Here is a 25303-nt window from a genome sequence, read left to right as displayed (position 1 = left end):
GCGTAGCCATAGCCACTAAATCAGTATGGCAATCCTGGGAACAATCAGCCATTAGACAAACTCGAATAAAATTGCAATTGACTGACGGACACATTGAGAGACCACAACACACTTTTGCCATAGTAGACTTTGGGAAAAAACGCAATTATGAAATCATATTGGGAAGACCTTTCATGCGACAGGTACAACTTATCCAAGATTGGAAAAACAACTATCTGTACTTGAAGCAAGTGGGATCTATAACAAGAGTCAATCTAAAAGATCACACTTTTAGAGATATCTTGAAAACACCCATCCAAGGATTTGATTCAGTCTCTTTGGCAGAAACTAAACTCCCATCCTGGTTAAACAAAGACACTCCTATTTGGATGTGTGGGGCTTCAAAAAACGGAATCTTAGAGGAGAAGAATGTATCCTAGAAAGGGACTGCACAGACGAAGCCTACGTACCTGAACCCTTTCCAGAACATTTATTTCAGCCATTCGAGTGAACTCAAATTTTAGCGACAATGGATGTATGTGTGAATACGTCTATGCCTACTCAATTTTGCAATGAGGATGGCTATGACATAATTCCCATCCAAATGATGTCAATCCTCAACATTGAAAACGAAGATGAGGAACCCAAAGACTTATTGAAAGCTCAACAAGTCTTTTCAGAACTCTATTATGATGCAACTAATGAGTTAGATGAAGACAGAGCTACCTCGGAAGATTCAGGGTCAAAAAAAGACCATACGAGAGCTAAGTTACTCGTAAAAGGAGGGGAGGAAAATTTTTTTGACTTTCCAAACCAGAAATCAAGAAGACAAAAATGTTATAGACAAAAAAGAGACACCAAAATTGTGAAAACACGACCTATTGCATTAGTCTCCAGTAAAACACAATTCCTGATGCAGATACATGCTAATGATTGTGTCAAGGACAAAATAACTGGCACATATCCTTCAAACAAAAATCAAAAATTTCTAAGACATCAAGAAAAACAAGGAATGGTACTCAAGAAAAATCAGAGGATAACTCATGACCAAAGTCGAGCGGAAAAAGAAATATCAAGAGTTGAAAAAAACTCTAAAGGAGATATACATGACTGAAATGGAAACCATGAAAGAGAATGGTAAGGATTTTATGCATGTTCCATCCCATTACAAAAAGTATACTCTCCAAGATCAGAAAACCATCATTGAGCAACCTGTTAGGGAACTACGGAAACAAGGTGAACCTTACGAAGGGCCTAAAAACGCTAAAAAGGTAGACTTGCCTAAACCAAGAGAAGAGCCTATACCTGCGTACATTGTGAATGACCTAACAAAAGAAGAAGAAAATCTTTTGCTAAGCTTGTTAAAGGAATACTGAGATATCTTTGCTTGGTCTTACAAGGATCTCAAGGGTGTTGATCCAGAAATCTGCCAACATACCATACCCATGAGAGATGATGCGAACCAAGTAGACAGAGACCATACACGTATAACGAAACATTTTCCAGGAAGATCAAAGAAGAGATCAAAAAACTAAAGGAAGCCAAATTCATTTACGAAATTGAACACACAGATTGGGTGTCTCCAATTTTGGTAGTACCCAATACGAATGGAACATTACGAGTGTGTGCTAATCTCAAAAAGGTGAATGCAGCTACCATTAGAGACAACTTTCCTCTTCCGATATAACTGAGCATATTTTAGGATGAGTTTCAAGAACATTACGAGTGTGTGCTAATCTCAAAAAGGTGAATGCAGCTACCATTAGAGACAACTTTCCTCTTCCGATATAACTGATCATATTTTAGGATGAGTTTCAAGAAAAGAAGCTTACAACAGCTTCTTAGACGGCTTTTCGGGATACAATCAACTTTTGGTCGACCCAAAAGATCAACATAAAACTGCTTTTTCAACAGAATGGGGTATATTTGCCTATCGGGTTATGCCGTTTGGATCAACTAATGCTCCAGCCACGTTTCAAAGGTGATGAGCCATGCTTTCAAAGAGTATCTTAGGAAATTCTTAGAAATATATATGGATGATCTATGCATACATTCATCAATCCGGGTTGATCATTTTGAACACCTCAAAAAGGTATTAAAAAAATGTAGACTTTATAGGATTTTCTTAAATCCTGAAAAGTGCACATTCATGGGAAGATAAGGAAAAATTCTTGGACACATAGTGTCTAAAAATGGCATAGCTACTGATATTGAGAAGATTCATGTCATTGCTGATTTGCCTAGACCAACAATAGTCAAGGGGGTACAAGCCTTCATGGGACATTATGGATATTACCGAAGGTTTATCTACATGTACGCTATAATTCTAAAACCCATGTATATCTTGATTACACACTTTGAATGGACAGAAGCATGTGAATAATCCTTCATGAAGCTTAAGAAAGCTCTCACTTCATCTCCAATATTGAAAGCACCAGATTGGGATAAGGTATTCCACGTACATGTAGATGCTTCTAATTTTACTATCGGCTGTATACTAGAACAACCCGGAGATGGCAAAATTGACTTTCCTATTTCTTATGCTATCCGACAATTGAACATGACAGAAAAGAATTAAAACACCATCAAAAGAGAAGGATTAGGAATGATCTATGCCGTTTAAAAGTATAGACATTACCTATTAGCCAATAAGTTTGTGCTCTTTGTGGACCACCAATCTTTGTTGTATTTGGTCAACAATCCATGCAGCACAGGGAGAATAGTGAGATGGTTCATCATTCTTCTCTAATTTTATTTCATTGTGGTTGTAAAAAAAGGCACGACACATCAACAAGAAGATCATTTGTCAAGAATTGTTTCAGGGGAATCACCTAAAGGGGTACACAATGATTTACTAGATTCCTATTTGTTCTTCGTAGAAATGATACCTAGATGGTCGGAAAACATTGTGTCATTGATGAAAATAGCTCAAGTGGATTCACAAATACCACTTTCTATCACAATCGGATTAATCGAGCAATCGACTATGTATCAATTACTAGCTAGAAGGCTATACAAAATAAATCGAGACGGGATATTTCTCTTATGTGTTAACCTTGAAGAAAAAGAACAGTACCTAAGTAAAGCACATGTTACCATAATAGGACTTCACTTTGCAGAAGACCAAACTATGGAACAAATCTTGAGACTTGGAGTATTTTGATCGACTATGAGGAGAGATGTTCGATATTTTGTAAAGGATTGCCCTCAATGTCAAAAACAAACATTCATTCCTCACGTAACATTGTTTCAAATGTCACATGTTCCTAAGTAGAGTAATTAACTGGTTACTTACTTATCGAGCCGAACATTTCCTGAGGATATGAGTGAAAGCCATCAAGGAGCAATTGAAACTTAAGCAAGAGGCTACGATCTTATTGCCAATTGTATTGGAGAGGTAAATATCAACATTTACGTCTTTGTGCAAATGAAAACGAGTATATTCCGATTATAGAACAAGCACATGATGGATTAGCTGGAGGTCACTTTTCGAGTGAGATCACCGCAAGGTCAATATTGATGGCAGGCATATGGTGGCCAACACTTTTTGCAGATACCAAAGAATATGTTCAAAGATGTGATACTTGTCAACGAGCAAAAATGCCAACACGAGTAGATAGCATGCCCGTAAGATCAATGATGGGAGCTAGAGCTTTCACAAAATTGGGTATAGATTTTTTTGGACCAATACAGCCACCTGCTTATAGAACCCAAGCTCAATATATCATTGTAGCTACAGACTATGTGACCAAGTGGGCCGAGGTTAAAGCAACTCAGAAGAATGATCCCATAACCACTGTTTCATTCTTATATGAGTATGTATTCACGAGATATGGACTGTCCCTATCACCCACAAGCAAACTGACAAGTTAAGCATACGAATAAAATTCTTAGCTCGGTGCTGACTAAAGTGGTTTGTTCAGAAAGGACAGACTTGGAAATGAATCTCCATGCTGCTCTATGGGCTTATTGAGTTTCATTCAAAACAGCTCTAAATGCTACACCCTTTAACCTTGTTTATGGTGTTGATGCCATACTACCGATATAATTTCTATTGCCGACATTAAGGGTAGCACACAATCTTCAGTGGACTGGACATGAATTGTAAGAAAGACTTGAAGATTTGGAAAAGTTGGACAAGCAAAGGCTAAATGCTGTAGCTCATATCTATGCACAAAAGTGGAAACAAAAATAGTTTTTTGATTCCCACTTAATCACAAAAATCCTCAAGAAAGGGGACTTAGTCCTAGTCTATTCCCTTAAGCAACACATTCCCAAGTTTAAGAAAAAGGGAAACGGACCATTTATCATTGAAGATGTATCTCCAAGTGAAGCAGTAAAATTGTCCACCTTAGATGGTGAACCTATAGCTAATTGGATTAGTGGATGTCATTTAAAGAAATACAATTTTCCACTAGACAATGAATTTCTAGAGCGAATGCATGCAGCCAAACAAAGGAAGATCAAACGACATCAGGTTATTGATGAAGCCCAAGAGGACGCTAGGCTTTGGGTACTCAAGCGGAAAACTGCTCTCAAGAATCAACAGATATCGATTCCCATCAACACTTTCAAAATAGACAATCGACAATGGGAATCACTTAAAGACACAGTTTCAACAGATGATGACTGGTTAGATGGAATGTACCTGCGTATCAAAGTACAACTCAACAATCATAGCACCAATGATTTGGTCAACACAAGAGCTAGAGTAAATGCAGTCAGTTATTCTACATACAGGAAGGCAACAAGTCAACCATTGACGACAGAAATATCGACAATCAAAGGATGCAACAAGAACCCAGCTCCAACAATGGGAGTAGTCAACTTGAACGTGATAGTACATGGATGTTCATGTCCTCATCAATTTGTATACTTACCAGATGAACACATGAATGAGACGATGATTCTTGGAATTCCCTGGATGTGTACATACAAAGCAGTACTAGATTGGGATACGAATCAACTAAAGCTATCACCTAAAGGAGGGCAACTCATTGTTCCAATTGCACCAAGCAAGGAGGACTTGAAAAGAAGCAATCAATAGACCAATCCACAAAGTCAATCTTCTTCATCCCCTTGACAATCAAATGCTAAATATAGCATGCAAGGAGTCAGGAAAATTTGGGTACCAAAAGCAAAGCTTAAGTATAAACGGATTCAGGTCTGGGTGCCTAAAATTCACAAGCAAAACAAAAGAAGGTTCCAAGGGATCAAAAACAGAGACGATCATATCCAAGCAAGGAACCTAGCATGGAAATGGTTTCGAAGAAAAAGGAGCACTTATCTTCTCCACAATCCGCGAAACCAATCAAGCAATGGCGAGTTAAGTCTCAACAGACTCCACCACACCATGCAGCACCACACCGGCCAAATTACCAATGGCGAGAAAAAGCTCGAAAACAATCAAAAGTGCTACCAACAGCTGAAGTAGCCAGTGTGCTAAAGCATCCCGATGGTACAATCAAACAGAGAGCACACAAGCTACAAGATTTGCTCTTTGGAAGACATCAACAGCAAACCTCGACATCGGAAATCCTTGAGTTAACTACTCAACACCCAGCTCTTGCACAGAATATTGGTTTGACTTGCATTGATCGTCATATCATGATAGAGCCAATCATAGGTATCCATAGACACGATTATTCAACCCATGCACTAGTACTAAGTACTAAGTAATTAAGGGCAATGTTTGAAGAGGGAGGAAAAAGTTCTATGTTAACGTGTGATTTTTTGCTAAATTACCTAATAATGCCCTTACAATTCATCATCAAGGGAAAATTCACTGATAATATCTTCTCGATGAGTGTAAATAGTGTATATACTAGTAGAAAATCATAAAAAATAGTCATTTTTTGATATTTTTCATCATTTTTATTTGATAGTGGGACTTAAAAATAGAAAAATCCAACAAAAAACAATAAAGCTATGTTTTTCAAGGGATTTTCTTAATTATTGGATTTTTTCTTTACTTTTTTAGAGCATTTTGCTATTTTCTTTTATTTTTTAAATAAACAGGTCAAAAATTAATAATAAATAGCAAGAAAGCTTAGATGGAAAAATGGAAGACACGATGGTGATCAGAAAGACAAGGAGAACAAGCACAATAATTTTCAATGAAATCAGAAGATGGAAGCGGGAAGCCTAAATTAGCCTGCCAGGCCTACTTTTGCAAAATTCTTGCAGAATGAGCGACAGGAATCCAATCAGGGAAATTTGTTTTGGAAAGTCCGGATATAGATATCCAAGGTAGGCTAAGACCACCTCATTTCCACTTGGAGCCTTTGCAGAGAGAGATTTCGGCCTATTTCGTGACTTTTCTGGAGCCCATAGTTGACCATTTTCAGCGCCGTCTCACACGAGACATGAGGAGTAAGTTCTTTACTCAATAAGCATCCATTTTGTATGGCCAGTAGCTAGTCTAAAGCCCTAGAAAAAACCCTAAAAACCGAGCAGTGCACGAACACCTACGACCTAAAACTAACCATAGTGGCTTGCCAGCTTGACCAAATCGGATGAGATTTTAACCATAGCATGCCCTAACATAATAGAACCTTTCTATACCATCAGATGACCATTCAACTGGGGTAAAGGGGGTTCGCAACAGAAAACGGCTCGAAGGTTACAAAGCGTCAAATTCGATATACGAGGCCAAACTGACTCCAAATGAGCGAGAATTAGAGAGATGGATTCACGACCACGTTGCGGACAAGTCCAAATCCTTAAAGTTGATCGACCAACCCAACAAACAGAGTAATCACAAAAAATGATGATTTCAGAGTCGACAGAGCACAAAGTGATGCCGGCATGACCAAACTTGACCAAATTCAATTTAGGACTTGTATTAGCTGTATGAAACATGTCTACGACATAATTTGTAGGTTTTGCAAAGTTTTTTTCACTGTTGTAAATAATTGTGATTATTTACTTTTGCATCACTTTTGCTTGGAAATTGTCAAATCACCTCACCTATCGTGTGTACACACCTACTACAAGCCAAAAATCAAGTATGGGCCAAAATGACCACCCATTACTTGTAAATTTGCCAAAAAACGCAAAGAAGTCTTTGCAAGCCAAAATTTGGGTTATGAACAACTTTTCTTGATCCAAATCACCTCATATCTCATATACAAGGCCTATACAATTCCTAGAACCAATTTGTACCAAGAAATGTCAGTTTTGGAAGAAAAGTGAATAATTGCGATTATTTATTTTCTGGTCAAATTGGGGAATTTGGATATTTTGTCATCATACGTCCAAAGTACATGATGTGTTAAGCCCACTAGCCAGTTTTGAATCAATTTGGAGTTCAAAATCTCAAATCTCCTTTATATCTATTGTTTTAAAGACCTAAAGACAAAATCTAGTACCATTTTCAACATGTGCATCCAAATGAGTCCATATTTCACTTAGAGCATGTATTCGGTATATACTTCAAGCCTATAAATCCAAGTTTGCAAAAAGTTGAAAATTTTCCTCAGCTATAAATAATTGTGATTATTTACTTTGGTTGCAATTTTTTGTTTTGACCATAGAGTTTGGTTCCTTGCATGTTTTTATGCATCTTTGCTTGTTCAAAAATTGATTTGAAACAACTTGGACCAAATTATCAGCAAATAAGTCTAAAAGGCCATTCCAAAGAAAATTCTAACAAATCTGGTAACTTTGCACTCTACTCACTGAACAAGAGCAATGCAAGCAGCAGAGAGGGCTACGAAGAAGCTAAACCAAAAAGAGAAACTACAAGAGCTGCCCGTGTATCAACTAGACCCCGAGTCAGTCAAAGCGGCAAAGGCATCCTACCTTTCTAGAGAATAGCTGGAAGAGCACCACACTTCAGTTTTCACTAGCAAGTTCAAGAGTGAAGAGGGGCATCAGGTGGAGTTGCAACTCCTACCAAAAGAAGTCTATGATGTAGCTGCCAAGCCAGAGACAAAAGAGGCTAACCGTAGGTTGGGGCTCAGGCATTTCTACGAAAAAGATTCTTGCGGAGTGGACTTTCAGAAAGCTTACGAGTTTCTATCCACCATCAAAGAGGACAGAACCGCACAGATATCCGACACCTAAGGGAACAAGGTCGAGGTAGTGATCACAAAAGAGATAGTGGCAGAGGCACTCAAACTGCCCACTGAAGGAATGACCATGCGGGCAAGAGACAGAAAAACCGCAGGCACATTTACCAAGGAGACAACTGTGGCTACATTTGCCGATCTTATCCACAAACATGTGGAAGAGTCAGCCCGTTTGTACCATCAACACTTCCATTTTTTGGCAAAAAGGCCACCAAGGTACACAACATCAAATCACGCCATGGCCACCACATTCACTCAGGTTCTAAAGTTGACGACAAGGTAACCAGTGGACCATGCATAGTATGTCTTGACAACCTTGAAGGGCATCAAGAAGGAAGGCAAAATAACATACTTGGGTGCACCAGAGGTTTTGACTTGAATAGCATATCATGCCATCGGCATGGCCAATAACGTACCGCCCGTCCCTGATCAGAATACATGGATATTGGCAGCACAACCCTCTTCACAAGCTACAAGGTAAGGTAAAAGATCACCTAAATCTAATGCTGAGTCAATTGATAGCTCGACGGAATGGCACAGCAGTGAGAGCTCTGTCAACAAAGAAAAGAGAGCTCGGAGAGAAGAGATGAAGAGGAAAGTTGTGACCGCACACCAAGCAGAGCCAGCTCAAAAACAAGAGCGCTTTGAAAGAGATAAATAGGCTTACCAGTGTAGTAGGCAAGCACAAGGGAAGGACCCAAAAAAATGGGTACCTGCAGGACTTAAAGGCCCTCGAACAAAGCATCATACAAGAAAGGAGGCAGATGATCCAACCAAATATTTAGAAAGAATGTTCCAAGAGGCTGAAGCCCTAAAGATGAAGGAGGCAGAAGCAGTTGCAAAGAAAGCCAAGGAAGCAGAAGACCAAAGGCAAACCGAGGAGACGGCTAGCCAAGAGCAAAGTCATGGATCACTCCGACCCATCTCACCGCATCCAGAACAACAAGACCATCCCATGCCTAGTCCACCACCATCACCAGCAGGCAAAGACACCAATGAAGCGAAGCCTAACAAAGAGAAACATTCTGAGTCCACCCAACAAACAAAATCTGCAGAAGAGGCTGACCACCCCGATAGACAAAAAAAATTAAGCTGAGCTATAATAGGAGAAGGCATCTGAAGATACTTAAAATCCAGAAGTGGAAAGACAAGTCGATCTTAACAAGAGACTGATGAGGAAGAAGATGTAGAGAAAGAGCCTACCACTGCACATGAGAAAGAAACTGAGCCAATGAAAGAAGAAAGTCTGGCACTTGAAGAGATAGCAAGGGTTCAGACCACACCCTCCATTTCTACTCAATCAAAAACTGTTGAGGCATCAAAGCCTTAGGATGGCCAAGAAGAAGACTGACCATCTACCTCCACACAAGAACCACCAGGAGTTACGATGCAACAAGAGGCCACACACAAGGCTACAAGCACATCCTTGCTAGCAAGACAGGAGGAGTGGCAGTCAAATGATGAAGTAATAATACAGGTCAATGAATATACACGTCAGATGCAAAAATAAAGGAGAGACTCTGTTCAGTAGCTTTAAACCGCAACACAAAGGCCAAGGAACTAGAAATGGTGATCGACGCTTCTCAAGGAGAGCTAGTAGACATGATGACTGTCATCAGTGATCTCCAAAGGCAGGTGTAAGAGTTAAAGGAAGAAGCAGAACAACATCAGATAGCCAGAGATAAACAACAAAAAGAAATGGAGGAGTTCAGTGATCTACTCACCAAACTATCTGATGCCTGCAAAGCAAAAGACGAGCAACTGACAAAAGTTATGAATGAACTTCTTACAACCTCTCTGTCAACTCAAAAAATTGAGGTGCAGGTAGATGTTGCCAATGCTTCTCTATAGTATTCTGAACACAGGATCAATGATCATGCCTTTTCTTACGACAAATCAGAGAAAATCCAGTCATGGCTCGATCAAAGGAACTGACAAAGTCTATAAGGCACTTGAAAAGAAGAACAAAGACCTAGAATTGGAATTAAAGATCGAACAATCACATCACAGGGACTTGGCACTGATGTGGGTTCAAAGAGAGGAGGAGTTTCTGAAGAAGATAGCAGAACTTAAGTGGATGAATCAACTCCTCCGAGATGTAAATACAGACATGCAGGAAGAGGCAGGCACCTCAGATCCGCCATAGATATACATACCCTTGGTCTCTTTTGCTAAGTTTGTAACACAGTCCACAACAGAGCCGAGTGGTGATGAAGATTTCCAGGTTCACATCACAGATGCAGACATGGTGCCAATGGTCCAACTGTCAAAAGCTGAAGAAGACGCACTGAAGGAGAAGATCACCCTAGAGGTGGATGAGCAGTGGAAAGCCTCTATGGATTGGGAGTTGAGAGTTTTACACTCTGTCAACATCACTCAGCTCACTCCCAATCATATCAACACTCAATGGCACCAAAAATCCCTGCCGTACCCTCTCATCAAAGTAGAACTATTACAGGTGAAAGAAAGGCTATACAAGGATATGCAAGAAGATGGCATAGATAAAGACCACCCAACGTGGAGGTTAAGCTGGTTGAACAAGAATCCAAGATACCTGATTATGTTCACAAGAGCACCTGCATCCCTTCAAAGAGATCTAACATATTGTTTTGTACCCAGAGTAAGGACATGGCAAGCGCATGAAGAACTACAAAAGAAGAGGCCAACTTGGATCAAATTCCCCAGGATATCAGCTCCAGAGAGAGGCCAAGCGACGGAGGAATACATGGTGAAAACCATAACGGGAGCCAGGTCTTTCTTCAAGAGTCTTCTAGAACTCTCCTGTGGAGTGTTATATAAGATCTTCAGGATGCTACTCACATGTATACAAGTTTTTAATGATCTTGAGCAAACAGGAGTCCATGGCTCTCATTCATGGAAGGAAACAAAGGCTTATGCTACGATCTGAGTGAGCAACCTTCAGAGGAGGTCCTTTACGGATTCTATTCCAAATGCATGTTCCTGCCATCAAGATAATATGCTGGCCTTTGAAGAAGCTTTCTACACTGGATTCTTCACTGGAAAACAAAGATATTTGTGCCGGTGATCAGCAACCTAACATCCACATTTGTAGGCTACTCAGTGGTGGAGCTGAAGAATCAAGTAACAATGCAATTTCTACAAGTGCCCGACAAAGAACCAAGAATCAGATACCAGAAGGCACTGGACGCGCTTAAAGACTGCCTTGCCCACCGTCAAACCGAAGACTATTTCAGCCCATAAAGCTGTGTCAAGGGACGACACACGTGAGGAGGGGGAGAATGTTAGCAGCAAGCTAGCACGGACACCATTCTTCGGAGTTCTCCTTGTATAACATTTATTATTTTGATAAATCGGGAATATTATAACTCCTATTTTCTTGGATTAACCTCGTAATTAATGAGCCGGGACTACAAGCTTCCAGATTGTATCAGCCAGTCATCACCACCCAGCTTTGGTAGAACTCCATATTATTAGTTTTGACCACCCAAAAACCTTGGCTAAGGTATAAAAGCTAATTTTTATAAGGTTTTTACAAGTTTTGGATAAGAAATACATAGCATGATCTAACGACGCTCACTTTTCTCCTTCTCGCCCTTCATATCCCTCTCTGGTTGTCACATTGCGATTGCGTTTGTTGCATTGTGGAATTGGATCTGATCTCTTGAGACAACTAATTCCAGTGTTGGAAGATTTCACCTACTATTGTGGGAAGATTTCAGACAGCAGACTAGATAGGAATCAGAGACTAGACTGGAATGTGGATATTGAAATTAGAATCAGACTTATGTACTGGAAATAAAGTTCAGATTCAGAAGATTGGACGAGAAGTAAGTATAACTGAAATATATGCCATGATTGGGATTACAGATCAAGATTACAGTGAATATGATTTACAGAGTGAAAGTACAGCCGACAATACTACCAATGATTCTCAAGTACAAGTATAGCCAAGGCGCTAACCCAAATGTAATAAGTGCCAACCCGATTACAATGTAATGGCCCTATTTATACACTTCCGGTTTACTATAGTAATTACCCTAGTAATTACTAAGTAATTTGCTGCCTATCTTCTAAGAAGACGTTCCCACACAGTGAACTATCGAGTCGTCTACATCCTTCCCTTCTTTCTTGAATTTTGGCAAGATTCCAAAATTTTTGAAAAATTCCCCTGTCTGATTCTGATGTGAGACTGAAAAATCCATCGTCTGGTTCTGATGTTGGGATTCCGGCTTGACCACTGATAGAATGGCCATTCAAAGATTGCGAGTAGGCAGCTGAAAAGGCCAAGGTAGAGCTGTCATCTCCACCTGCCTGCTAAGGAGAAAAGTGGCCACAATGATTTCTGAGATGGAACTACCCAGTATCCTTCCATTGGACTGTCTTCCATTTGCCCTTTGACTTGTACGATGCCCGAGAAGTCCCAATACCAGCATTCTCCTACTGAATCAATCGTTAAATGGCCTCCTGCTCAAGCTGATCCCGTCGTTTGGTGGTCATCTCCACTTCATACGGCGTGAGGGAATGATAGGTTTTGGTGTCAAGATCATAGAGTGTACGCCTGCCCTTGCTTAGTCTGGTTCTGGCCAGCTTATGACAATGCGAAGCACTATGGATCCATCCTTCTGGAAGAGGCTGATTAGTTTTAACTCGAGCTTCAAAAAGAATCTCAACCATCTCCCTGTACTCTGGTGCTAGACCCAACTTTGCTACAATGTCTTTTTTAGAAAATTTAGAAGATTCGACTGTAAGTTGTAGCAATTGATTAGTAATCCTGGTCAATCCTCTAACTTGAATCTTCCACTGGCCATACATAGCTGGATCATATGCATCTCCTCTTTCAGCGTCTGAATGTCGTTGATTTAGAGAGCATCATTGATCAGCGTCTGCCAAGTCTTCCATTCCACAGTTGATCACTCATACCAATCCTGAAGCTCATTAGTAATTTTGAAGTATGTGAGACGATCAACTGGTTCTGGATGTTGAGGATACAGTGCTGGAAAGAATCTTGGCAGCTCTGTTTCTCTTGCTGGAACAGCATTCATACAAGAGAACTGGAGAATCAGTCACAAATTCTAAGAAATTGAGAACAGCCTGGTTCTCCTGCTACATCATCTTTCTAGTGATTCTCACTAGCTCGAACAGTGTTTGGAGAGCAGTTGCCTGTGCTCCGACTGACATTCTCGTATGAGGTCTAGTGGCTGTCTGGTCAGGAATGGCTTTGACTCTCTGATCCAAAACACCTCTGGCAGTTTGCATTTGCACCAAAATTTCCTTGAGTTGTACCCTAACATCCTTCATACATCGGTAAGTTGGTTTGTTACCCAGCAGAAGTTCTAGTTCCAGGGATAGGGAGCGACAATCTGCACTAGACTACCTTTGCTAGTGCGGGTTTACCACTCTCTCATTAGCATTGAGTATCCATTCAGGAACTCGTTCCAGTTGGACTGTACTGGGACTCATTCGCAGGTAGTCGGCAAGCTTCTTTATCATGGAAAGCTGCTGATTTCCAATGTTCTACCATTTCCCTGGCTCCCACATATATTCTTTGAAATATTTCCAAGTCAGATAAGAGATCATCATCCTCCAGATACTGTCTGGTTATGGAGGCCTATTGATGTCTCAATTACCTATTCAAGGTAATGAGTTGCAGTGAATGTTGATGATCAGCAACTGGTCCCTCATCCTGCACTTTCATTTTCCCTTTAGCATCTCTGCTGAGTTGGGACTGATCTGTTGGCAGCCCAGCAGAGTTGAGCAGCAGCCCAGTCACTCCTACATCTTCTCTGAGTGTTTCCTTCTACCCATACACTGTGAGGACGATGACGATGAAACAGGCGAAGGAGAAGATGAATTACTTGTCGTATCGTAGCCGTTCCCTGGTGTCGCTGGCAAGGCTAGCTGACAGCTAACTGTCTCTTCAGAGATCGATGCTCGCGGCTGTAGTGAAGAAACCTCGGAGCTTGGCGATGGCGAATGGTTAACAGGAGGAAAGTGTCGCGCACAGGATTTATGAGGAAAAATGCTAACTCGCCTGAGTGTTATAAGTGTTCGTGCCATAAAAGCTCCACCACTTGTCGTTCCTAGACTTGTGTGCATCGCTGCTGTCGTGGCAGACATGCATTGGATAAAACTGCGACCCATCCTTGAAATAATTACTACTGGCGTGCCATTTGACCGTTGGCTACTTAAAATTTGGAAAGTGTGTCCCCACTGGTACTGGACTGATTTCCAGTCTGGCTCAACCATACTGGTACTAATTCTAAGGTCAGCCTGATCTGGTCCTTCTGGTACTGGTTCTAAAGTTGGAACTGGTTGCACATGAAAAAGTCCAAAAATGTCTGATTCTGGTATCTCTTGATGAGCAAGTTCCAGTTCCTTAGTACCTTGTTCTGGCCCAGTTTCTCTAGTCTCTGGTCCCACCATGATCGCCAAAATGGAATTGGAGCTGATCTCTTGAGACAGCTAATTCCAGTGTTGGAAGATTTCAGCTACTATTGTGGGAAGATTTCAGACAGCAGACTGGATAGGAATTAGAAACTAGACTGGAATGTGGATGCTAAAATAAGAATCAGACTTATGTACTGGAAATAAGGTTCAGATTCAGAAGACTGAACGAGAAGTAAGTATAACTGAAATATATGCCATGATTGGGATTACAGATCAAGCTTACAGTGAATATGATTTACAGAGTGTAAGTACAGCCGCCGCCAACAATACTGCCAATGATTCTCAAGTACAAGTATAGCCAAGGCGCTAACCCAAATGATAATAACTGCCAACCCGATTACAATGTAATGGGCCCTATTTATACACTTCGGGTTTACTGTAGTAATTACCCTAGTAATTACTAAGTAATTTGCTGCCTGTCTTCTAAGAAGACGTTCCCACACAGTGAATTGTCCAGTCGTCTACACATTGCAACCGCAGGTAAGAGATCTACGCCATTTACAGTATTTCGTAGCTTTTGGCGTCGCCGACCCGCGGCCTAATTTCATCATAACTAGGAATTTACATGTTCAAATAAAAAATTAAGCATAGGCGGGGTATTTGGCCACCATTGCTAAGCATTTAGATGCATTCTCGATCGAAAACGACTAGGTCAAAAATCCACTGCTGTTAATAATTGCGAGTTTGGAACTTGACCGAAAGTGGTGCACTCCCTCTTTTGTTTTCCCCTCCCCTTCCTTTGCCACACACACCCCTCTCTCTCCTTCCCCCTTGTTTTTTTCTTTCCACAGCAGACCGAGCCCGACCCCCCCCCCCCCCATTTCCCCATATTTCCCGTCTCTCACTATCCCCATCTCCCCACCCTTCTCTCTCTTTTTTCCTTCTTCTCCCTCTGTGTGTGAACACCCGATAAGGGGAGCTTAATAATCCATCCTCCCTTTTTCTTTTATATTACACCTTTAACTTCATTAAACTTCCCCCCCTTCCTCGCTCAGAAGCGGCCAAAAGCCTACCATCTCACCCCCCCCCCCCCCCCCCCCCCCCTTCCCCCCTTCCACGTCCTCTTGGACCATCCCATAGGGCGCATGAAAAGGAATCTATCTCCCTCAACTCCCTCACCCTCTTCCCCATGCAAGCCTGAGCCTACCTCGCTCACATTATCACACACACTCTCTCTTGCTCTCAACCACTCACGGCTCCAGCCCGCGAAGGCACAGTTAAGGAGCTCTCTCTCTCTCTCTCTCTCTCTCTTATCACACACACATACACACACCTTCACCCTCTCCCTCACCCCTCACCACCTCACTCATCTCCCTCACTCTCTTGCGCTCTGCACAGCCGGTAGGCGGCCCATCTCTCAGCTCTCTCGCTCTCGCTCTGAGCCCAAAGCCGCAGAGACAGTCAACAAACACACCCTTGCTAACACACACTCAACACACACACACACACTCTCACCCCTCCCACCCTCCTCATTGCTGCCGCCGCTCCCTGCGCAATGAGCCATATATATATATATATATATATATATATATATTGCACATAATTCATAATAAAAAACCCCCTCCTACTCCCATTCCCACACACTCATACAAAAACCATATATTCACACACACATTCACCCGCATACATACACACAAGACCATACCTACACACATACATGCACACACGCCCCAAATCGCGCGTCGCCAACACCAAAACAAGAAGTGGCGCTGAAGGCACGCCCTAGCCAGCACCGAAAGGAGGTAATTCAAGACATCTCGGCTTCTCACGACAAAAACCGACTCCAGAAACACTAAAACCTCACACCGACCACCCGAACCATCAACAAAACTCTTGTAAATACCCTAAGAACCCACTCTTCCCTAATAACCTAGCCATGGCTAGTGGATTGTAAAAAAATCTACCCATCCCACTCTTTCCTCTTTCTCTATCTCTACCTTCTCTCTCCCTATCTCTCTCACTAGAGAGGCATCTAAGCCTTCTACAACAACGAGAGGTTATTTGGAATGACTAGTGGGTAAGGACCACCTCTCAAACCTATATAAAAAGGCCTCAACTTAGCACAAAACAGAGAGGGATACACAATGAAGAGGAGACACCCAAGAGAGAACACTCAAGTATAGAAGGAGCATACTAGCTCCATGCACTCTACATTGTAAGCACCACTAGGCATGTAGTGCACCCATGCTTTAGAGCTAATGGAATCATGTTTTTTTGCAAGCTTTGGGCATTTTAGCATTAGAAACATCACCATTCCTCCCCATGATTCACCACACCACGTCGAGTCACTAATCATGACCACTCTATGCACATGAAGTAGTTGCTACTCTCCACCAAGCAACATGAGCACACTTGGATTGAAGGCACCGCTCCCAATGTTGGTGATTGACGTCGTTGGTGGATGCAGCTTCTTGCTATTTTCCCTCAACTAACCCTCCCGCTAACTCAAAACCTCGCCATGCACCATATGGTGCTCGTATTCCACGTTACATCCCTAATGCCAAGATCGAGGTTTGTAGGCGTCAAGACCATCACTTGTAAGTATCTCCATTGCCAATAAAGGGTGTAATGTTGTCTTTCTTTTTTGAGTCCATTATTGATTTGGGTTTCCTAGGATTACGGGATGTTTTTGTTCTTGTACACCACCCTACTTGTGCTTCATCATGTGAAATCTCTCCCACCAGTCAGTGTGCCCTGTCCCGAGCCCTTCACGTACCTCTCTTGTGCACACACTAATGATTAATGATTAGGCATCTTTTCTACACATGAACGGTTATCACACCACAATTTCATGTTGATAATTACCTAGAGGGCATTTCGCGTTTTCTACCAAACAAAGGGACAAAAGCAATGGTTGATGTAGAAGGCCACAAGGTATCGGCTCATCAATGACGGTCTGTACTGTAAGGGTAAGGACCAAATACTCAGGAAGGTCCCTCTCTCTCATGAAATCACGAGAATAATTGCTAGCTATCATGATGAAGTCTATGGTGGTCACTTTGTCCTAGACATAACAAGTAGGAAAATCTTGCAGGCTAGGTTCATATGGCCTAGCCTCAACCGAGATGTACACCACTGGTGCAAGACGTGCAAGCTATGCCAAAAGGTAGGCACTAGGTCACTTATGCTTGAACCACAGACACCTATTCTTTCATATGGACCATTTGAAAAGTGGGTTATCGATGCCATAGGACCATTGCCTAGGGCCAACTCAGGAAAATTTTACATCATCATGGGAGTCGACTATATGACTAGATGGGCAAAAGTTGCAGCCACCACTAGATGGGCAGAAGTTGCTGTAGGTTTGGCACACCATTAGAGATCATCTCTAATAGAGGGCTAGGTTTCAGAGAAGACTTGGTAGGAGAATTAATGCAGAAACTTTATATTACAAGGAGGCACTCTTCACCATATTACCCTCAATGTAATGGCCTAGTTCAAAAGGTGAATGGAATGATTTCTAAAATTATTACCAAGTAGGTAAACAATCATCTTGGAGACTGGGACAAGTACCTACTACCAGCTTTGTGGACCTACAGAACCTCATTCCGTACATCCTTGGGATTCACACCGTAACATCTGGTATCTGGTAAGGAAGCAATCTTGCCCATTGAAGTGCAACTACAAAGTCTCAGAGTAATGGCAAGCCAACTTCAACGACCTAACCTGCATTTGAGAGATCACATCATCGACTTGGAAAGACTACTGCTGGACAGAGAAGAAGCTATAAACTATTATCGAGCATAATCAGAGCACAAACGGCTTAGGTTCAACTAGAATCTGCGGCAAAAAGAACTGAAGAAAGGAATGTTGGTGCTTCGCTACGACAATCGCTTTGACACGCAGAAAGATAAGAAACTATTACTCCGATGGGAAGGCTCGTTCATCATCAGGAAAAAGTATGCCAATGGAAGCTACCAGCTTATGGAAGCTGATGGAAAACTTCATAAAACCAGGGTAAATGGTTGGTGGCTCAAACCTTGTTTTCATCGATTCGGCCAGACTCCACCTATCGACATTCCTACACCATCAACCACCACCTCCGACGATAATAATCAAATAGATGAGTTAGAGGCATGAATGCCCCTAACCTAAGGAGGAGGGCTACTGATGCCAAATTATCCGCACCGCACTCTAGCCCGGTTGAAGAGCTGAAATTCTAGGGATCGAGAGGAGGACGACATTTTTCTTCAAAAAGTCCCTCTCTTTCATCATAATCCGCACTCCCTCTTTTATTTTCCCCTCCCCTTCCTTTGCCACACACACCCCTCTCTCTCCTTCACCCTTGTTTTTTTCTTTCCACAGTGGACCGAGCCTGAGCCCCCCATTTCCCCATATTTCCCCTCTCTCACTACCCCCATATCCCCACCCTTCTCTCTCTTTTTTCCTTCTTCTCCCTGGGTGTGTAAAGAGCCCATAAGGGGAGCTTAATAATGCATCCTCCCTTTTTCTTTTATATTACACCTTTGACTTCATTAAACTTCCCCTCCTTCCTTACTCAGAAATGGCATGAAAAGAAATCTCTCTCCCTCAACTCCCTCACCCTCTTCCCCATGCAGGCCCGAGCCCACCTTGCTCACGTTCTCGCACTCTCTCTCTCTCTCTCTCTCTCTCTCTCTCTCTCTCTCTCTCTCTCTCTCTCTCTCTCTCTCTCTCTCTCTCTCTCTCTCAGCCGCTCACGGATCTAGCCCGCTAAGGCGCACTTAAGGAGCTCTCTCTCTCTCTCATATCACACACACACACACCCTCACCCTCTCCCTCACCCCTTACCACCTCACCCATCTCCCTCACCCGTCACCACCTCACCCATCTCCCTCACTCTCTCGCATTGTACACAGCCGGTAGGCGGCCCATCTCTCAACTCTCTTGCTCTCGCTCTTAGCCCGAAGGCGCACAGCCAATCAACAAACACACCCTTGCTAGCATACACGATGCAGACTCTCACCCCTCAAACCCTCCTCAGCACTGCCGCCGCTCTCTGCACAGTAACCCATATATATATATTGCACATAATTGATAATAAAAAACCCCCTCCTACTCCCGTTCCCACACATCATACAAATACCATATATTCACACACACATTCACCCACATACATACACAAAATACCATCACTACACACATACACACATACATGCACAAATGCATATACGCACTCAGAAGAAAATAAAAGAAGGAAAGAAAACTATCGACACCAACATCAAAGGAAAGAAGGAGCCCAACTCGCACGTCGCCAACACCAAAACAAGAATTGGCGCCGAAGGCACGCCCCGACCAACACCAAAAGGAGGTAATTCAAGACATCTCGTCTTCTCACAACAAAAACCTACTCCGACAGCAACACTAAAACCTCACATCGACCACCCGAACCATTCACAAAACCATTGTAAATACCCTAAGACCCCAATCTTCCCTAATAACCTAGCCATGTCTAGTGGATTGTAAAAACATCTACACATCCCACTCTTTCCTCTCTGTCTATCTCTACCTTCTCTCTCTCTATCTCTCTCACTACAGAGGCATCTAGGCCTTCTACAACAACCAGAGGTTATTTGCAATGACCAGTAGGTAAGGACCACCTCTCAAGCCTATACAAAGAGGCCTCCGCTTAGCAAAAAAAAGAGAGGGATACACAGTGAAGAGGAGACACCCAAGAGAGAACACTCAAGTGTAGGAGGAGCATACTAGCTCCATGCACTTTCCATTGTAAGCACCACTAAGCACATAGTGCACCCATGATTTGGAGCTAATGGCATCATGTTTTGTTGCAATCTTTGGGCATTTTAGCATTAGAAACATCACCATTCCCCCCATGATTCACCACACCACGTCGAGTCACTAATCACGACCACTCTATGCACATGAAGTAGTCGTTACTCTCCACCAAGAAACATGAGCACACTTGGATTGAAGGCATCACTCCCAATGTTGGTAATTGACGTTGTCCGTGGATGAATCATCCTTCTACTTTCCCTCAACTAACCCTCCCGCTAACTCAAAACCTCGCCATGCACCATATGGTGCTCGTATTCCACGTTACATCCCTAATGCCAAGATCCAGGTTTGTAGTCGCAAAACCATCACTTGTAACTATCTCCATTGCCAATAAAGGGTGTAATGTGGTCTCGATCTTTTGAGTCCATTCTCGATTTGGGTTTCCTAGGATTACGAGATGTTTCACTTCTTGTACACCACCCTACTCGTGCTCCATCATGTGAAATCTCTCCCAGCAGTGAGTGTGCCCTGTCCCGAGCTCTTCACATACCTCTCTTGTGCACACACTAATGATTAATGATTAGGCATATTTTCTACATGTGAACGGTTATCACACCACCATTTCATGTTGATTACCTAGAGGGAATTTCACGTTTGCTACCCCAGGCCATGTATGTTTGCGTCGTAGGCGCATTTATGCTCGTCCTATCCATAGGATCACACCCACCTCGAGATGATGCTTGGGGATTTTTAGGCTATGTGTGGTGTAGAGGCCACCCCATATGGCATGTCATTTCCGGCCATCACCACATGGCTTCAGGATGCATGTGTAAGTGATTGCATATGGAGAGAGGCCCTTGTTTTGGGCATCTATTTAAAAGAGACTAAAGATTTATCCTCTGGAAAAATCGTACAATCAATGCATTCCAAGAGTCCACGCACACTTTGGAAAGGAATCTAGAAAAATCCCAGAGCTCTCTAGCCTTGTCCTTGTGGTTTGTATCCCACGACCAATGTATCCCAAGAGTCAACACTTCATATCTTTGGGTTTTAGTGTAGGGAAGCAAAGGGCAGCGAGCATGAGTGTGTAGGTTTTGGAGTCACGTGAAGGGCTCTCTCACGTGACTCCAAAACCTACACACTCATGCTCGCTGCCCTTTGCTTCCCTACACTAAAACCCAAAGATCTGAAGTGTTGACTCTTGGGATACATTGGTCGTGGCTTACATCAGTCAACAGCCTCTGACTAACAATATCAGCCCGAGTTTTTGTATCCATATCAACATCTTGTGCAGAGCCACATGCCTTCAAGGTGCATGCGTAAGTGATTGCGTCTGGAGAGAGGTCCTTGCTTCACATCTACTAAAAACAAATTAGAGCTGTCTCCTTTGGGAAAAATCATGCAATCAGTGCATTGCAAGAGCTCACACTCCGCAAACGAATCTGGAAACATCCTAGAGGTCTCTGGCCTTGCTCTTATGGTCCGTATCCCAAAACTAGTGTATTCCAAGAGTCCACACTTCGACCTTCGAGTTCAAGCATAGGGAAACAAAGGTAGCAAGCAGGATTGTGCAGGTTTCGACGTCACGTGAGAGCGCATAGAGGTTAAAGTCACCCCGTTGAGGACTGCACTCACCGTTTCCCTGTGGGGACTGATACATGTTGCTAGCTGACCCAATATGGGGGCTACAAGCATGTTATTGCATGTTTGTTTCAAGGAGCAAATTACACTCTACAAAGCTCTAGTCTTTTTGTAGTGTTTGTGCTAATTTGCAATACCTGCAATGGGCTAGGTTTAGGTCGCTTTCTTTGAGGATTGAGCAGATTTTGCATCGGAGAATGCACTAGAAACTGGTTATTACAGGTTTCAAAAAGTAGGATCTTTGCATTCAATATGAAGGCCGTTGTTTCCATTTGCTATGAGTTTTTATGCCCGCATCTAGGCTGTGGTTCTGGTCTCTATTTGGTCAAGTATCATCGCTTTATAATTTTGGTCATTTGCAGGCTTTTGAGAGCCAGGTTGACGGAGGCAAGGAGTGCTCTCTCAATCCCTTTTGCATTGAGCATTTATCACCCACAATGGGCTGTGGGATTTCTCCACTAGTTGGAGATTTTTGTTGGCCTCTTTTGTTGTTGTATAGCTGCACAATAGGAGAGCTGAATATTGCGAGTGTATGCAGGTTGGATTTTGAGCAGTCATACTCTTTAATAGAAATTGCATGAGAACCTTCTAAGGGCTATGTTTGTGAAGCCACCTGGTCTCCGTAGAGCCAAAGCGTGGTGTGCTTTTCTTGAGAATCTTGCTGGTCTTTTTCTGTGAGTCTACATCCCCTAGTTTTGTATGCCAGTTGGGGATAACATTGTATAGGCTTGTGAGCTCTTGCTTGCATTTCATTTTAGTTGTAGAGCCTGTGTAGGCTCTACAAGCTAAGGCGAGTAGACCCTTGCTTGATTTGTATCATTTTGTATTAGCTTTGTTGGTGTTTTCGGCCACTATAGACTCGGCCATAGATTTGCTCGCGGGCTTGAGTAGAACCCCGTGTCCATTGTCTTGAGTTCCTTGCGTGGTATATGCTTGAGATCTCTAACACTTAGGGCCAGGTGATCGCATGTGGAGAGAGGACCTTGCTTTGCATGTGCTGAAAACAACCTACATCTCTCTCTTGTGGGGAAAACCTTGAAATTAGTGCATTCCAAGAGTCCACAATGCAGACAGGAAGCTCCTCAAGCACTTGCGTAGAGCCATGTTAGCAACAGGCTAACCTGGATATCATTTTTTGGATTTCTCATTAAAACACTTATTATTTTGATAAATCGGGATTTACACTTCAAAATAAAAAACTAAGAATAGACGGGGTAGTGGGGCATCATTGCTAAGCATTTAGGTGCATTCTGGGTCGAAAATGACTAGGTCAAAAATCCACTGCTGTTGATAGCCATTTTTCGGCTTTCCATAATTGCCATAGTAAGCTACCTCACCCTATCAAATCACTCAAACATTTTGGTTATCACTACCATTTAACTGTATATAGGCATGTGTGAGTTAGGGGACTTTTTCCACATCATCTTAAAAAACCTTAATTAGCTAGTCACTGGGCTAGTTGAGCCAAAAAAATAAAAAATATAAGTATATTATGGCCCATTTGTGTGTAAATATTTCATTGTATATAGGGCCTAAATAATAGGATTTTTCATAATTATTTTGGTATTTATTTAAATATTTCTACCTATGGTGTGTTATTTATGCTATGTACATTGACTCAACATTACCATATTTTTTCTTACCATTTTGCGTACTCTTTATTCCATATAAAAATAATTTCATGCAAGCTTCTCTTATTTTTGGTGTAACTCCATCCCAACAAAAATCCAAAAAAACTAGTTTATTTATGTGTATATTTTTTCACTAGTGTGATTTTTTCCTTCCTACATCTATTCTTTATTACTCTCATAAATTAGACAACCAAAAATATTCATCTTTTTATGGTAGACTTATAACGAGAGAGATTTATTTTGACCCCTTTATATTTTTTCCACCTATATTATTTATATTTGACATGTACATATTTTTTTAGACCCCTCAATATTTGATTTTCTTAGTTATACTATTCATTTATATCATGATCTCAACAATATCTTCAATTATAGACCTACCAAATAAGATAAAGGGTATGTGGAATGCATGCATGCACCATGGGGAGCTCACTCTTGGAGGTATTCAAAAGAATCATCCAAAGAAAGACCTCACAAGGACTTTGTGCAGTGGAAAAAACAGTCGGTTTTGCTGAATTTTTAAAGATAACATGCTCCCCGAATTTGAAAAGGTGATACAAGCAAACGTTGTAGCTCGTGAGCTGAACTTTTATCTCAAATTTTTTCATATTTTTTTGAGCTACGAGCTGTGAGCTATGATTTTATTGGTGGACCCCAGTTTGCTATGCAGCCACACTCCCTCTTCCACTTTATCATTTTCCTCTTTCACACACACTCCTCCCTCTCCTTCCCACTCCCAAACCTGCAACTCCCATGTCCTAATTCACCTTCTTCACCATTTCCACATCTCTCACACCTCCATAGCCTTCATCCTCCATTTCTACACCCTATGTGTCCCCCTTTCTCTCTACATATATGTCCATATTACCATACTCTCTTCATCTTTGTAAAGAACTTCAAAAATCAGCAAAAATCCAAGGATAACCTCTGCAAATGAAGGCTTTTATCATGAATTTTCCAAGGTTTGAAGATAACATAGCTTCATCGACACGCGCTACTTCGCCATGCTGACCGCTTCTTCTATCGGTGCTGTAAAGAGGTGAATGTCAACTTCTCCAAGCTTCAACCTTGCTTTACAAGCTTATCCCTTCTCTAACTTCTCTCATCATATATCTCACCATTTGGTGAATGATTTTGTAAATATTTTTTAGTGATAATTACTAACTACTAACCACTAACCTTATTGTAAAATGCACCCTCTACTAGAGTAGGCCCAAATTATTCACTCAATCCTCTCTCCTTTCATCCTCAATAATTCTCTTCCCTTGAGCCCACATCCATGTGACTCAAAGGACAAGAGAGACCCACCCTCATTAAAAAAAATAAAAATATGCATAATCTTTTATTCCTTCCAATAAACTTGATTAGGTCTAATCCTTATCGGGGATTCTAAAACCTATAAATAGAGCCCTTCTCTCCCTTGTAAATCATCACATGATCACACTACACCACACCATTCTCAATACATAACACACCACTCTTCAAGCCTAGTTGCGTAGAGTGTGTGCATTGTGAGTGCTCTATTCCATCACTACACATAGGTGCATGGAGAAGCTTGAAGTTAGTTATGCCATCTAGTGGAGTGGAGTCTTCACCACACTTGTAGCCTACTCTTGTACATAAATAAGATTTATAGTTTTGGGTGTAATTGTATGCTGCAACTACGACTCTTCTCTCCAAATTGACTTGATAAGTTGGCTCATCAGGTGGTTGAAGGTATATTGTTCTTGAAGTTTGTTGTGCCATTTCATGCTTGGTGGTTTGAGGGCTTCTTGAATTGTTTGCCAAAACTTTCAATTGTAAGAGGGTGCTCGGTGAGAGGGCTCCCGTGACCCT

The sequence above is a fragment of the Adiantum capillus-veneris genome, chromosome 7, assembly GCF_014529385.1.
Source record: "Adiantum capillus-veneris isolate H3 chromosome 7, ASM1452938v2, whole genome shotgun sequence".
Classification (NCBI taxonomy): domain Eukaryota; kingdom Viridiplantae; phylum Streptophyta; class Polypodiopsida; order Polypodiales; family Pteridaceae; genus Adiantum; species Adiantum capillus-veneris.
Note: the sequence above shows the minus strand (reverse complement) of the source record.